General features: G+C 29.8%; 1 non-coding gene across 1 annotated transcript; it reads left to right on the top strand.

Moving 5' to 3' along the window:
- Positions 1 to 2,409: 2,409 nt before the first annotated feature.
- LOC142227706 (U6 spliceosomal RNA) lies at positions 2,410 to 2,511 on the top strand. Its single transcript, XR_012719991.1, has one exon. It is a non-coding gene; the product is annotated as a U6 spliceosomal RNA (small nuclear RNA).
- The last annotated feature ends 14,826 nt before the right edge of the window (positions 2,512 to 17,337 follow it).

Raw genomic sequence — 17,337 nt, 5'->3', positions numbered from 1 at the left:
TTGAAAATTTTGTCAAAATTTTAATTCTATAAAAAATTTTGTCAAAATTTTATTTCTATAGAAAATATTGTCAAAATTCTATTTCTATAGAAAATTTTGTTGAAATTTTATTTCTATAGAAAATTTTGTCGAAATTTTATTTCTATAGAAAATTATGTCAACATTTTATTTCTATAGAAAATGTTGTCAAAATTTTATTTCTTTGTTGTCAACATTTTATTTCTAAAGAAAATTTTGTCAAAATTTTATTTCTACAGAAAATTTTGTCAAAATTTTAGTTCTATAAAAAATTTTGTAAAAATTTTATTTCTATAGAAAATTTTGTAAAAATTTTATTTCTATAGAAAATTTTGTCAGAATTTTATTTCTATAGAAAATTTTGTTAAAATTCTATTTCTATAGAAAATTTTGTTAAAATTCTATTTCTATAGAAAATTTAGCCTAAATTTTATTTATATAGAAAATTTTGCCGAAATTTTATTTCTACAGAAAATTTTGTCAAAATTTTATTTCTTTAGAAAATGTTCTCAAACTTTTATATCTATAGAAAATTTTTCAAAGTTCTAATTTTGTCAAAATTTTATTTCGATAGAAAATTGTGTCAAAATTTTATTTCTATAGAAAATTTGTCAAAATTTTATTCGATTGAAAATTTTGTCAAAATTTTAATTCTATAAAAAATTTTGTCAAAATTTTATTTCTATAGAAAATTTTGTCAAAATTCTATTTCTATAGAAAATTTTGTTGAAATTTTATTTCTATGGAAAATTTTGTCGAAATTTTATTTCTATAGAAAATTATGTCAACATTTTATTTCTATAGAAAATGTTGTCAAAATTTTATTTCTATGTTGTCAACATTTTATTTCTAAAGAAAATTTTGTCAAAATTTTATTTCTAGAGAAAATTTTGTCAAAATTTTAGTTCTATAAAAAATTTTGTAAAAATTTTATTTCTATAGAAAATTTTGTAAAAATTTTATTTCTATAGAAAATTTTGTCAGAATTTTATTTCTATAGAAAATTTTGTTAAAATTCTATTTCTATAGAAAATTTTGTTAAAATTCTATTTCTATAGAAAAAATTTTGTCTAAATTTTATTTCTATAGAAAATTTTGTCTAAATTTTATTTCTATAGAAAATTTTGTCAAAATTTTATTGCTATAGAAAATTTTGTCAAAATTTTATTTCGATAGAAAATTTTGCAAAAATTTTAGTTCTATAGAAAATTTTGTCAAAATGTTAGTTCTATAGAAAATTTTGTCAAAATGTTAGTTCTATAGACATTTTTGTCAAAATGTTATTTCGATAGAAAATTTTGTCAAATTTTTTTTTTTGTAGAAAATTTTGCCAAAATTTTATTTCTATAAAAAAAATTTTCAAAATTGTATGTCGATAGAAAAGTTATTTTTCTATAGAAAATTATATTTCTTATGAATAGATTTCTTATACACATTTAATAAATTATTAATACTCCATTTCAATGTAACACAAGGACCATGGAAAATTATACCCCATTCCCTGCAGTAACTATTGGCAACAGCAAGGAGGCAAGGAGAACAAGCTCAATGAAAGCCGTGTATTTTTTGCAAACGCCTTTTTTATGCCTTAATTGCTGTTTTCGAGATTTTATTGCCATGAAAATTTTCGTCACACCTTTCAATCGTCATCGTCGTTGTCGTCGTACTAAGCAACAGGTACTTATATTTATTTAGTTTTTTATCCCTAGCGTAGCACTTGAATAAATCGAAACGGAAGATTAGTTTTGTTTTTTTGTTAAATGCGTAAACAATAGCATTTAACATTGTTTATGTAAGGTTTTATTTTTATACTTTTAGACGAGTTTTATGGAGATTTTTATTATGGTATTTACACTACAGAAAGTGAAACAAGCAGAAGTAGAAGAAAAAACATTCATGAAATTATATTGAATTTGAAAAAAAGAGAATACACAGCTAGATTTCAAATAATCCCTTAAAGAAATAAAATTCTGACAAAAATTTTCTATCGAAATAAAACTTTGACAAAATTGTCTATAAAATAATAAAAGTTTGACAAAATTGTCTACAGAAGATTTATTTTGTTTGGTAGTTTTGTTGGTAGAATTTTATCCAAATTTTGGTAGATTATTTGTGGCTTGAGTGGCAACTGCTGTTCGGACTCGGCTATACCAAGGAGATCCCTTGCCAGGTGAGCCTGACATATCGGGTTAAGAAGCAAATTTGTCACAACTTTGGCTCGGAAAACTCTAGAATTATTGTTGGAAAGTCTCAACATACTCCTCGTATGAATGTTTGGTTCGGCTAATGGTCTGGCCGGGTCATTGGAACTTACCAAAATTGTGGTCGGAATTTCATCGATTTGATAAGGAACTCCGTCAAAAAACAAAATTGTATCCCTAAATCAAAGAGCTTCTTTCGACAGAACATATACTAAAATCGGAAAGATACAGAGAAGATTAGCATGGCCCCTGTGCAAGAATAAACGGGCTGGGGGAGCAGCTCCTTCCTTCTCCTCCTGATCCAAATATAGAAGAATTAGACAATTCGAACAAATCTAAACTGATTCTAAAATTTTATGTTATTTTCGACATTTTGTGTTTTTGAACAATGAAATTGAAAAAAATATATAGCGTTTTACATTGTTGCATTCGATTTCAGCCACCTTGTTTGTCTTGTAAGAGCAGGACAGTGACGTAGAGTGGTAGTGATCCAAAGTCTGCTCCTCGTTAAAATACACCCTACACCATCATTCACTGATCTTATTCGGTACAGATGTATCCTCAACTATGGGTGTCCGTTGTAATTCAAAGGACCCTTTTAACTGTTGTCCTACCCTCTCTTAGTACATCTCCAGGTTGTTTATTTTTTGGGTCACTCCATAATATTTTTTTGCTCTACCGAAGGTTACTCAGTCAGAAAAAAAAACATCGGCCACTTGGAAACCCTATTTGGGGAGGGATAAAGCGCGTCATGTTTGGGAAAGCCGGCAATGAGTTGCGAAGGATCCGCTCTCCAAAGACTGACCCAATATCCATTAATTCTGTCTCTCCCAGCCATCAGCAAACGCACATCAGCTCGGTACCTCACACCAGATGACAGTATTCCCCAGAGCTGTGGTAAAAACTTTGATCCACTGGAATCCAAGGGTCACATTCTTCCAGAATCCTCTGAATGTCACACGCGGCACCTTTTGTGGCATATATCTGCTGTGTTTTTGTTATGTCCAACGAAGTTGGTTTGTTACATTTTTTGTCATCTGATATATGGCTGAGTTGCCATAGAACCACGCTCTCTCTCTCTCTCTCATTTTTTTTGTCATGTGCTAGAGAACTGAGTTGCCAAGGATCCGCTCTCCATAAGCCACTAAAACTCTCTCTCTCTCTCTCTCTCAGCCATCAACCAGCGCCCAGCAATTCGATTCTTCACTCCAGGGGAGCCATCGTGGAGCAATGGTTAGCATGCCCACCTTGCATACACAAGGTCGTGGGTCGATTCCTGCTTCGACCGAACACCAAAAAGTTTTTCAGCGGTGGATTATCCCACCTCAGTAATGTTGGTGACATTTCTGAGGGTTTCAAAGCTACTCTAAGTGGTTTCACTGCAATGTGGAACGCCGTTCGGACTCGGCTATAAAAAGAAGGTCCCTTGTCATTGAGTTTAACATGGAATCGGGCAATACTCAGTGATAAGAGAGAAGTTCACCAATGTGGTATCACAATGGTCTGAATAGTCTAAGTGAGCCTGATACATCGGGCTGCCACCTAACCTAACCTTCACTCCAGATGACAGTATTCCCCAGGGCTGTGAAAAAAATCTTTCATCCATCGGTGCCCCAGGGTCCCATTCTTCGAAGATCCTCTTTATGAGGTCAGAATGTCACATGCGGCGTCCAACGAAGCTGGTTTGTTCCATGTTTTGTCATATGCTAGAGGACTGAGTTGCCAAAGAACCGCTCTCCAACGATTGAGCCAAAAATCACCAACCAGCTCTCTCACAGCCATCAACCAGAGCACAGCAACTCGGTTCCTCACTCCAGATGACAGCATTTCCCATAGCTGTGGCAAAAATCTTTGATCCATTGGTGTCCCAAGGTCCCATTCTTCCAGGATCCTCGTTATGACATCAGAATGTCCAACGAAGCTAGTTTGTTCCATTTTTGTTGTCATCTGCTAGATAACTGAGTTGCCAGGGAACCGCTCCCCAAAGACAAGGCCAAAAGTCCCCAACCATCTCTCTTTGTGCAATCGGTTCGCACAGCAACTCGTTTCCTCACTCCAGATAACAGTATTTCCCAGGGTTGCGACAAAAATCGTTGATCCATCGATGTCCCAGGGTCCCATTCATCCAGAATCCTCTTTATAAGGTCAGTCACACGCGTATTTTGTGGCATATATCTGCTGTATTTTTGTTATGTCCAACAAAGCAGGTTTGTTCCATTTTTGTTGTCATCTGCTAGATAACTGAGTTGCCAGGGAACCGCTCCCCAAAGACTGAGCAAAAAGTCCCCTACCATCTCTCTTTGTGCAATCGGTTCGCACAGCAACTCGTTTCCTCACTCCAGATGACAGTATTCCCCAGAGCTGTGACAAAAATCTTTGATCCATCGGTTTCCCAGGGCCCCTTCTTCGAGGATCCTCTTTTTAAGACGTCAGAATGTCACACGCCGCGTCTTTTGTGGTATATATGCTGTGTTTTTGTTATGTTCATGTAAGCTGGTTTGTTCCATTTTTTGTCAGATGCTAGAGGACTGAGTTGCAAAGAACCGCTCTCCAAAAACTGGGCAAAAAGTCATTAACTCTCTCTCTCTCTCTCTGAGCCACCAACCAGCGCACAGCAACTCGGTGCCTCCAGATGACTGTAGTCCCAGGTTCCCATTCTTCCAAGAACTGAGTTGCCAAAGAACCACTACCCAAAGACTGGGCCAAAAGCCATTAACAAGCTCTCTCACTCTCTCTGAGCCATCAACCAGCGAACAACATCTCGGTTCCTCACTCCACATGACAGTATTCCCCAGAGCTGTGACAAAAATCTTTGATCCATCGGTGTCCTATGGTCCCATTCTTCCAGGATCCTCTTTATGACATCAGAATGTCACACGCGGAGTCTTTTATGGCACATATCTGCTGTGTTTTTGGTTAGAATGTCTGCCTTGCTAGAGCCATGGCTTTGATCCCAGTTTCCACCGAACTCCAACAAGTTTTTCAGCGGTAATGCTATTGACATTTCTGAGAGTTGCAAAACTTCTTAAAAAGATTTCACCGTAATGGAAGTCCTTTGTCATTGATCTAAACATAGAATCGGGCAGCACTCCTTGATAAGAGAGAAGTTCAGCACGTTTAGTACCACAAGGGACTGAATAGTCTACAAACAATAGCGTCGTGCCGATTAGGGTTCCACCGTAATAGAGGTGCCTTGCCATTGGGCTGATCATAAAATCGGGCAGAACTCTTTGGTGCGAAGTTCAGCACTTGCGGTAGAATCACAGTAACAACGAGGTGGCGACTGTTGGTCATGTTTCGTGGTTCCGTTTCGTCCCATTTGCTGTGTATCTCTTTAAGTCTAAAGTCTAGTATCATTTTCAAAGCTCAATGGACGTGGTTTTTATTGTCTGGTTATGCCAAGACAACAGATCCGTCATTTCCAAAGTTTTCTGGACGTGGTCTTTATTGTTATGCCAAACCATTATGTCCTTTGGACCCGTTGCAAACGATTTCTCCAAAGATTTCCCCCAAACTATTAGCGTTTATTTTGGATTGTCCTACTTAAGGTCTCATGTAGCCAGTGCATAATCTTTGAATTCAGGCCCCAATTCGAGCCCAAAACTCTTCTGCATAGTGCCAAAAATATCTGTAGGTCTTCTCAGTCCACTCATTGAGGTGACACTTCCAAATAAATATTAAGCTCTCTTCAATCGGATATTCTCTTATCTTCCAAATTTCAAATAAATAAGAGAAGTTGCGAGTATAATTAACCAATAAATACCTTAAGGTAGGATGAGGGAAGCAGTACCGTATTTTTTGTCGAGGAACCTCGCTCCATTCGCTACACATAGAATCGGGCAGCACTCCTTGATAAGAGAGAAGTTCAGCACGTTTAGTACCACAAGGGACTAAATAGTCTACAAACAATAGCGTCGTGCCGATTAGGGTTCCACCGTAATGGAGGTCCCTTGCCATTGGGCTGATCATAAAATCGAGCAGAACTCCTTGGTGAGAAGTTCACCACTTGCGGCAGAATCACAGTAACAGCGAGCTAGCGACTGTTGGTCATGTTTCGTGGTTCCGTTTCGTCCACGATACATCGGGCTGCCACATAACCTAACCTAACCTGACCTAGGATGAGGGAAGCGGGATCGCATTTTTTGTCGAGGGACCTCGCTCCATACGCTACTCAAAATCTGGAAATCGGTCTATATGGGTGTTATTCCAAAACACACCATAATCGGCACTCTTATTTATGGACCTCAAAAATATTTCGATGTGTTACTAACGACATGGAAAATTTATTATGGGTCACCCCCCCCCCCCCCCCTTAATTCTATAGTGGTCGGTATAAAAACCCTTTGGCTCACTTATTCCGCGCACCAACATGAACTACAAAAAAAAACCTTTGTCATTCTTGCAATCGCACTCCTATTCTAATACGTTGGCTTTAAATCCTTCCCAATGTAAGAATAGCCACAGCTCGTCCTTCTAAGAACAGCCACATGTTAATTGCAAAACAATGTTGAGTATTAGTGGTATGCATTAACGATGAACATGGAATAAAACCTCTTTTAGCTCATTAATAAATTTCAATTCAATTTCCTGCTGTTAAAAGGCAAGGCTCCTACTGTATCCTTTTTTATTTCATTGCCAATGAGTGTACCAAACAGGGAAAGCTTTTTCAGTATTTTCCCTCACATAGTGAAGAGTTAATAAAAAAAAACATTTAAAATAGAAATGAAACGCAAAAAACCGAAGGATTTATCAACCGTACAAAACCTCATCTTGTGTGTGACCACAAACATGTCGAATAACATTAGAGGAAATATGTTTTCCTCTACCAACGAAGAGAATAACATTGACCGGAAATTCGAGATGATGATGCAGAAGCATTTCGAAGCAAATGCCCATCCACATTCCAGGTCCGGGAATATTTAATACGTTTCAACTTCCCGAAAATCTATAGAACCGGAAGGTTTGTTAAGACTATAACTAGGGAGCCACAGTGGTGCAATGGTCGTGGATTCAAACTCAGTTTCGACCAAACACCACCGAGCCACCGTGGTGCAATGGTTAGCATGCCCACCTTGCATACACAAGGTCGTGGGTTCGATTCCTGCTTCGACCGAACACCAAAAAGTTTTTCAGCGGTGGATTATCCCACCTCAGTAATTCTGGTGACATTTCTGAGGGTTTCAAAGCTTCTCTAAGTGGTTTCACTGCAATGTGGAACGCCGTTCGGACTCGGCTATAAAAAGGAGGTCCCTTGTCATTGAGCTTAACATGGAATCGGGCAGGACTCAGTGATAAGAGAGAAGTTCACCAATGTGGTATCACTATGTACTGAATAGTCTAAGTGAGCCTGATACATCGGGCTGCCACCTAACCTAACCTAACCTAAACACCATAAAGTTTTTCAGCGTTGAATTATCCCACCTCAGTAATGCTGGTGACATTTCTGAGTGTTTCAAAGCTTCTCAAAGTGGGTTCACTACAATGTGGAACGCCGTTCGGACTCGGCTATAAAGGGAGGTTCCTCTTGTCATTGAGATTAACATAGAATCAGGCAGAACTCAATGATAAGAGAGAAGTTCACCACTGTGGTATCACAATTTATACGGACGTATCAAAAATGGCTGAAGGCACGGGCAGTGGTATCTACAGCTAGGAGCTAGGAATCAGGAAGTCATATGGAATGGACAACGCATGCAGCATCTTTCAATCGGTGGTATTTGCTATTGTCAAAGCTGCGGAGCTCCTATTGATGAGGCTGATATTCAGAAGCGATATCTGCTTTTTCATCGACAGTCAAGCAGCAATGAAGGTCTTAGATAATACGAACATAATGCCGAAGATAATACGAGTAACATGAATATAATGTCAGCCTATGTCGTAGAGAACTTAGAGTTCTCGCTGAACAGCATAAAATAACTCTGTGTAGGGTACCTAGGAGAAGCACGCGGCATGGATAACATCATCACGGGCGTACCGAATGGGACGAACTCCCATGGCCTATTAGGATGCCCTTAGGGAGATCAACTCCATTGGGTCTATCGAGAAAATTGCGCAACAAGTCGCCACTCCCAAACTTGTTGATCTTTTGAACTCAACAAGTTTCTGGTTTCTCTAGAAAAAGGCTCTAGCAGCCAGGGGAAAATTCCCATTCACAATTAGAGATAGTATACGGTGAGTCCACCGGATGACTGAGAAATGGGCGAAGGAGGGGTAAATCCTGCAAAGACAGAATTAGTCATGTACCGCAAAGCACGCAAAATTCCCACGGTTAAATTCATCTTCTTAGGTGGTATTGAAATTCCCTCTGGTGAGTACGCAAAATACTTTGGAGTTATATTCGATAGGAAGCCGAACATAGGTCAAAAGTGGGGGCTAAAAACGAAAATTGTGCATTGGCAGTACACTGCAGTGGTTAGACCTATAATGCTATTTTGGTAAAAAAAAAAGATTAATTTTTATATTTGGTCCGATGGTTGGACCAAATGGAATTTGGTTGATTTTGGTCACTTTTTGCAAATCGACAATTTTTTCAAAATTTTTGTCAAAATAAAATTTCTATAGAAATAAAATTTGGACAAAATTTTCTATAGAAATAAAATTTTGCCAAAATTTTCTATAGAAATAAAATTTTGACAAAATTTTCTGTAGAAATAAAATATTGATAAAATGTTCTATAGAAATAAAATTTTGACAAAATTTTCTATAGAAATAACATTTTGACAAAATTTTCTATAGAAATAAAATTTTGACAAAATTTTCAATAGAAATAAAATTTTAACAAAATTTTCTATAGAAATAAAATTTTGACAAAATTTTCTTTAGAAATAACATTTTTACAAAATTTTCTAAAGAAATAAAATTTTGCCAAAATTTTCTATAGAAATAAAATTTTGACAAAATTTTCTATAGAAGTAAAATGTTGACAAAGTTTCAATAGAAATAAAATTTTGACAAAATTTTCTATAGAAATAAAATTTTGACAAAATTTGCTATAGAAATAAAATTTTGACAAAGTTTCAATAGAAATAAAATTTTAACAAAATTTTCTATAGAAATAAAATTTGGACACATTTTTCTTTAGAAATAATATTTTTACAAAATTTTCTAGAAATAAAATTTTGCCAAAATTTTCAATATAAATAAAATGTTGACAAAGTTTCAATAGAAATAAAATTTTGACAAAATTTTCTGTAGAAATAAAATTTTGAAAAAAATTTTGCGAAAATTTTCTATAGAAATAAAATTCTGACAAAATTTTCTATAGAAATGAAATTTTGACAAAATTTCCGATATAAATAAAATTTTGAAAAAATTTCCGATATAAATAAAATTTTGAAAAAATTTCCGATATGAATAAAATTTTGACAAAAATTTCTATAGAAATAAAAGTTTGCGATAACTTTCTATAGAAATAAAATGTTGACAAAAAATTCTATAGAAATAAAATGTTGACAAAAATTTCTATAGAAACAAAATTTTGACAAAAATTTCTATAGAAATAAAATTTTGACAAAAATTTCTATAGAAATAAAATTTTGACAAAAATTTATATAGAAAGAAAATTTTGACAAAAATTTCTATAAAAGAAAATTTTGACAAAATTTTCTATAGAAATAAAATTTTGACAAAATTTTCTGTAGAAATAAAATTTTGACAAAAATTTCTGTAAAAATAAAATTTTCTATAAAAATAAAAATTTGACAAAATTTTATGTAGAAATAACATTTTGACAAAATTTTATGTAGATATAAAATGTTGATAAAATTTTCTATACAAATAAAATGTTGACAAAATATTCTATAGAAATAAAAATTGGCAAAATTTTCTATAAATAAAAAATTAATATAATTTTGATTTCTTTGGGATGAAAAGAAGTAAACGGCAAGGAAATGATTCTCAAAGTTTTCAATGGTAAAAGTTAAAGATATTTTAAATGTCTTTAGGAAATTAACAATCATATTGCTCAACTCCCTTTTCATCGAGACTATGATTATTGCATACAATATGCAATAGCTGATTGCCTTCCGCTAAGATCCTTTTGCTTCTTATTAATACGTCTTCAGTTTTATCCCCCGCCATGTATTGTGCCAAGTTGATTGCAAAACTATGTTTTGATTTAATGACAACCACCAAGGATCCCTTTATCATACAGGCAAGCAACAATTCAATCTCATTACTAAATGGCAATTCCATTTCGATTTCCTGATTATAAACGGCAGGACTCCCATACGCGAAGTACTAGTACGGACATAATGAGCTAAAGTTTTTCAAAGTTTGTTTTTATTTTCTTAAGAATTATGGCCTGATACTCATAATCACAATCATGATAGCAGAAAAAGGATAAGAATTTTAAGAAAAGAAATAAAATCAATGAAACAATCAGCTCAAGGGCTAACAAGAACTTTCCTATGTGCTAAGATATAACTTACAGAAACTCTAATCACTTAGGAACGACAGGGATTCACATAAACAATGGGTGGAGTAGAGAGGTATGATAAAGGAAGAAAATAAAGCGTATACGAATGCAACTACCAAACAAAAAAAAATTATTTTGTCAAAATTTTATTTCCATAGAAAATTTTATCATAATTTTATTTCTATAGAAAATTTTGTCAAAATTTTATTTCTATAGAAAATTTTGCCAAAACTTTATTCCTATAACAAATTGTGTCACAATTTTATTTCTATTGAAAATTTTGTGAACATTTTATTTCTATTGAAAATTTTGTGAACATTTTATTTCTACAGAAAATTTTGTCAAAATTTTATTTATATAGAAAATTTTGTCAAAATTTTATTTTTAATGAAAATTTTGTCAAAATTTTCTTTATATTGAAAATTTTGTCAAAAATTTTTTTATAGAAAATTTTTTCCAAATTTTATTTCTACAGAAAATGTTGTCAACATTTTATTTCTATTGAAAATGTTGTCAAAATTTTATTTCTATAGAAAATTTTGTCAAAATTTTATTTCTATAGAAAATTTTGTCAACATTTTATTTCTATAGAAAATTTTGTCAAAATTTTATTTCTATAGAAAATTTTGTCAAAATTTTCTTTATATTGAAAATTTTGTCAAAATTTTTTTTATAGAAAATTTTTTCCAAATTTTATTTCTACAGAAAATGTTGTCAACATTTTATTTCTATTGAAAATGTTGTCAAAATTTTATTTCTATAGAAAATTTTGTCAAAATTTTATTTCTATAGAAAATTTTGTCAACATTTTGTTTCTATAGAAAATTTTGTCAACATTTTATTTCTATAGAAAATTTTGTCAAAATTTTATTTCTATAGAAAATTTTGTCAAAATTTTATTTCTATTGAAAATTTTGTCAAAAGTTTATTTCTATAGAAAATTTTGTCAAAATTTTATTTCTATTGAAAATTTTGTCACAATTTTATTTCTATTGAAAATTTTGTCAAAATTTTATTTCTATTGAAAATTTTGTCACAATTATCTTTCTATTGAAAATTTTTGTCAAAATTTTATTTCTATTGAAAATTTTGTGAAAATTTTATTTTTATTGAAAATTTTGTCAAAATATTATTTCTATTGAAAATTTTGTCAAAATTTTATTTCTATTGAAAATTTTGTCAAAAGTTTATTGCTATAGAAAATAGGTGGAGTAGAGAGGTATGATAAAGGAAGAAAATAAAGCGTATTCGAATGCAACTACCAAACAAAAAAAAACAAAATTTTATTTCTATAGAAAATTTTGTCCAAATTTTCTTTCTATAGAAAATTTTGTCAAAGTTTTATTCTATTGAAAATTTTGTCAAAATTTTATTTCTACAGAAAATTTTGTCAAAATTTTATTTCTATAGAAAATTTTGTCAAAATTTTATTTCTATAGAAAATTTTGTCAAAATTTTATATCTATAGAAAATATTTTATTTCTATAGAAAAAAATTTATTTCTATTGAAAATTTTGTCAAAATTTTATTTCTATTGAAAATTTTGTCAAAAGTTTGTTTCTATAGAAAATTTTGTCACAATTTTATTTCTATAAAAAATTTTGTCAAAATTTTCTTTGTATTGAAAATTTTGTCAAAATTTTCTTTCTATTGAAAATTTTGTCAAAATTTTCTTTCTATTGAAAATTTTGTCAAAATTTTATTTCTATAGAAAATTTTGTCAAAATTTTATTTCTATAGAAAATTTTGTCAAAATTTTATTTCTATTGAAAATTTTATCAAAATTTTATTTCTATAGAAAATTTTGTCAAAATTTTCTTTCTATAGAAAATTTTGTCAAAATTTTATTTCTATAGAAAATTTTGTCAAAATTTTATTTCTATTGAAAATTTTGTCAAAATTTTATTTCTATTGAAAATTTTGTCAAAATTTTATTTCTATTGAAAATTTTGCCAAAATTTTATTTCTATAGAAAATTTTGTCAAAATTTTATTTCTATAGAAAATTTTGTCAGAATTTTATTTATATAGAAAATTTTGTCAACATTTTGTTTCTATAGAAAATTTTGTCAACATTTTATTTCTATAGAAAATTTTGTCAAAATTTTCTTTCTATTGAAAATTTTGTCGAAATTTTATTTCTATTGATAATTTTGTCAAAAGTTTATTTCTATAGAAAATTTTGTCAAAATTTTATTTCTATTGAAAATTTTGTCACATTTTTCTTTCTATTGAAAATTTTGTCAAAATTTTATTTCTATTGAAAATTTTGTCACAATTTTCTTTCTATTGAAAATTCTTGTCAAAATTTTATTTCTATTGAAAATTTTGTCACAATTTTATTTCTATTGAAAATTTTGACAAAATTTTCTATAGAAAGAAAATTTTGACAAAATTTGAAAATTTTGTCAAAATTTTATTTCTACAGAAAATTTTGTCAAAATTTTATTTCTATAGAAAATTTTGTCAAAATGTTATTTCTATAGAAAATTTTGTCAAAATTTTATATCTATAGAAAACATTTTATTTCTATAGAAAAAAAATTATTTCTATTGAAAATTTTGTCACAATTTTCTTTCTATTGAAAATTTTGTCAAAACTTTATTTCTATTGAAAATTTTGTCAAAACTTTGTTTCTATAGAAAATTTTGTCAAAATTTTATTTCTATAGAAAATTTTGTCAAAATTTTATTTCTATTGAAAATTTTGTCACAATTTTATTTCTATTGAAAATTTTATCACAATTTTATTTCTATTGAAAATTTTGTCAAAATTTTATTTCTATAGAAAATTTTGTCAAAATTTTATTTCTTTACAAAATTTTGTCAAATTTTATTTCTATAGAAAATTTTGTGAAAATTTTATTTCTATAGAAAATTTTATTAAAATGTTCTTTCTATAGAAAATTTTGTCAAAGTTTTCTTTCTATAGAAAATTTTGTCAAAATTTTATTTCTATAGAAAATTTTGTCAAAATTTTATTTCTATAGAAAATTTTGTCAAAATTTTATTTCTACAGAAAATTTTGTCAAAATTTTATTTCTATTGAAATTTTTGTCACAATTTTATTTCTATTGAAAAATTTGTAAAAATTTTATTTCTATATAAAATGTTGTCAAAATTCTATTTCTTTAGAAAATTTTGTCAAAATTTTATTTCTATAGAAAATTTTGTCAAAATTTTATTTCTATAGAAAATTTTGTCAAAATTCTATTTCTTTAGAAAATTTTGTCAAAATTTTATTTCTATAGAAAATTTTGTCAAAATTTTATTTCTATAGAAAATTTTGTCAACGTTTTATTTCTATAGAAAATGTTGTCAACGTTTTATTTCTATAGGAAATTTTATCACAATTTTATTTCTATTTATAAAATTGACAAAATTTTATTTCTATAGAAAATTTTGTCAAAATTTTATTTTTATAGAAATTTTGTCAAAATTCTATTTCTATAGAATTTTCAAAGCTCTATTTATTCTCCTTTTGAACTTTCTCCCGCCTATCATACAACTCCTCCATTTCTTGTATAGTTTTTCGCAGTAGTAGTCCAACATGTGGGATATATGGGGGTGCTGTCATTTGATTGAAATTACTTGTTTAAACGCCCCGGGTGGTTGATGACTGTTACTTTCGAGAAAAAGATTGCTTTTGTCCCCATAGCGACCCTAGCTAGGTCCCCATAATCATCTTAGACATAGAGAATTTCGCATACTGCTCCTTAATTTGCAAAGAAAAATTTACTTCTGCTTTGTCATAGGAGTCTGTGGGGTGATTTTAAACAGGCAGACATTGATTTGAAAATGTTATTTTTGTTTTTAGTCCTCGCATGCTTAAACCCTGCATCCTCCCTCTACTATCAATCATGCTTGAATCTCTAATATTAATGTTGAACAGAAAGGGGATGAAAGTAGTTAAAGCAGGAGGATTACATTGGCATCGTGAAAAAGATTTCAATATGTTTCCTGTGGTGTGCATATAGGATATACTTGAAGGTCTGCCTTCATAAATCTTAAATGGGTCATGGGACATTTTATGTTCTAGAGAAAAAAATTTCATAACTATTTCGGAAGTAGAATGAATACATAGTCCATCCCATCCCGTCCAATTTAATTTTGTTTTTACAAAATTTTCTAAATTTTTGAGAAAATTTTCTACGAACATAAAAATTTTGACAAAGCTTTCCATGGACGTAAAATGTCGACAAAATTTTCTATGGACATAAAGTAATGATAAAATTTTCTATGGACATAAAAATTTACAAAATTTTCCATAGAAATACAATTTTTATAAAATTTTCTATAGAAATAAAATTTTAACAACATTTTCGATAGAAATAAAATTTTTACAAAATTTTCTATGGACATAAAATTTTGACAAAATTTTCCATAGGAATAAAATTTTTATAAACTTGTAAAATGTTGACAAAATTTTCTATGGACATAAAATAATGACAAAATTTTCTATGGACATAAAAATTTGAAAAATTTTCCATAGAAATACAATTTTTATAAAATTTTCTATAGAAATAAAATTTTGACAAAATTTTTTATGGGCATCAAATGTTGACAAAATTTTCTATGGATATAAAATTTTGACAAAATTTTCCATAGAAATAAAATTTTTATAAACTTGTTTTTGTTGTTTTCGTTCAGTCGTTTTTATTTTTAAATGCATTTCTCATCTGTGATGCGCATTTTTATAAAATTGTCTATAGAAATAAAATTTTGACCGAATTTTCTGGTTGCTCTTCACTCCAAATGCGGCAATTTTGCTTATTTACGTAGCCATTCAACCAGAAATGAACCGAACACTGATTTTGGTAATAAAATTCAATGATTTGCAAGCGTTGCTCGTTAGTAAGTCTATTCATGATGAAATGTCCAAGCATACTGAGCATCTTTCTCTTTGACACCATGTCTGAAATCCCACGTGATCTGTCAAATACTAATGCATGAAAATCCTAACCTCAAAAGAATCACCCTTTATAAATAAAATTTTGACCGAATTTTCTAGATAAATAAAATTTTGACAAAATTTTCTTTAGAAGTAAAATTTTAACAGAAAATTTCTACAGAAATAAAATTTGGACAAAATTTTATTTCCAATAGAAATAAAAAAAATGTTCTATAGAAATAAAATTTTGACCGAATTTTCTACAGAAATAAAATTTTGACAAAATTTTCTATGGACTTGTACATGGACAATGTAGACAAACTTTGCCATAGAAATAAACTTTTTATAAAATTTTCTATAGAAATAAAATTTTGACCGAATTTTCTATAGCAATAAAATTTTGACCGAATTTTCTATAGCAATAAAATTTTGACCGAATTTTCTATAGCAATAAAATTTTGACCGAATTTTCTTCGGAAATAAAATTTTAACAGAATTTTCTATAGAAATAAAATTTTGACCGAATTTTCTAGAGAAATAAAATGTTGACAAAATTTTCTATGAACATGTAAATGGACAATGTAGACAAAATTTGAAATAGAAATAAACTTTTTATAAAATTTTCTATAGAAATAAAATTTTGACCGAATTTTCTATAGCAATAAAATTTTGACCGAATTTTCTACATAAATTAAATTTTGACCGAATTTTCTAGATAAATAAACTTTTGACAAAAATTTCTAACGAAATAAAATTTGAACAAAATTTTCTTTAGAAATAAAATTTTGACAGAATTTTCTACAGACATAAAATTTGGACAAAATTTTATTTTCTATAGAAATAAAGAAAATTTTCTATAGGAATAAAATTTTTACCGAATTTTCTATAGCAATAAAATTTTTACCGAATTTTCTATACCAATAAAATAATAGAAATAATATTTTGACAAAATTTTCTATGGACATCAAATGTTGACAAAATTTTCCATAGATATAAACTTTTTATAAAATTTTCTATAGAAATAAAATTAAAATATTATGCAAAAATAAAATTTTAAGAAAAATGTGTATAAAAATAAAATTTAGAGAAAATTTTCTATAGAAATAAAATGTTCACAAATTTTCCATAGAAATAAAATTTTGACAAAATTTTCTATAGAAAAAAAATTTACAAAATTTTCTATGGACATAAAAATGTTGACCACATTTTCGATGGGCATACAATTTTGACAAAATTATCTAAAGAAATAAAAATTTGAAAATTTTTTTGGAGAAATAAAATGTTGACAAAATAATCTATAGAAATAAAATTTTGACAAAATTTTCAATAAAATAAAAATTTTGACAAAATTCAAAATTTGCAAAATAAGATTTTTTGTTTGGTAGTTTTTTGGTAATTTTTTTTCGGAATTTTGATAGATTATTTCGGGGTCGATTGGCAACCGTGATTTGCAGTTTCCACAATGAGATAGAGGACCTGTAACATTAACTTGGGCCTGCAGTGTCCTTACTGAGATTTACGATCATATAGTTTCTGAGACCATCGGGCGAACATATTCTCTACTGTGGTATTCGGCATACAGTCCCCGAACGATTTTACAAATCCCAGGCTGATATCTTGGGACCTGTATTTGTCTTACTGAGAATTTCGGAATTCCAGTTCCCTTACTGAGGCCACGACGAATGGCTATTCTTTCGCTCTATCACTCTCGGGATGCTTGACAAACTATCGGTTGAAAAATCTCACGCACATCCTCGGATCAGTCCAGTGTCACGTCGCCAAAGGTAAAATCCTATCACCCCCTGTAGCGAGG

The sequence above is a fragment of the Haematobia irritans genome, chromosome 2 (assembly GCF_050003625.1).
Source record: "Haematobia irritans isolate KBUSLIRL chromosome 2, ASM5000362v1, whole genome shotgun sequence".
Lineage (NCBI taxonomy): Eukaryota > Metazoa > Arthropoda > Insecta > Diptera > Muscidae > Haematobia > Haematobia irritans.
Note: the sequence above shows the minus strand (reverse complement) of the source record. Positions and strands in the feature narration are given on the sequence as shown.